Here is a 471-nt window from a genome sequence, read left to right on the forward strand (position 1 = left end):
CACTCCCTGCCCTGGGGCTGTGGTCTGCCCACAGCCGCTCCCACCCACCCCTACAGGTGGCCATCAAGATCGTCTCTACTGCCGAGGCCCCTGTGGAGTTCGCCCAAAAGTTCCTGCCCCGAGAGATCTCATCACTCAATGCCACATACAAGCACCTGAATGTGGTGGGCAGAGACCTCCAGATGTCTGACCCCATCCTGCCCACCCCCTGTGCCAGCCCTCACCACGCCTGCCGCCCACCCAGGCCTGCCTCCTTCCCCATCCTGACACCCCAATCTAGGGCACCGACAGTCCCTTCCTGGGGTGCTAGCAGGCGGGTGGGGTCCCGCAGGTGCAGCTGTACGAGACCTACCACAACAGCCAGCGTGCCTACCTGGTCCTGGAGCTGGCGGGCCGCGGCGACCTGCTGGCGCACATCAACACGGTGTCCGACCACCGCCGCTGCCCGGGGCTGGAGGAGGAGGAGGCCCA

The sequence above is a fragment of the Myotis davidii genome, unplaced genomic scaffold, assembly GCF_000327345.1.
Source record: "Myotis davidii unplaced genomic scaffold, ASM32734v1 scaffold1509, whole genome shotgun sequence".
Taxonomy (NCBI): Eukaryota; Metazoa; Chordata; class Mammalia; order Chiroptera; family Vespertilionidae; genus Myotis; species Myotis davidii.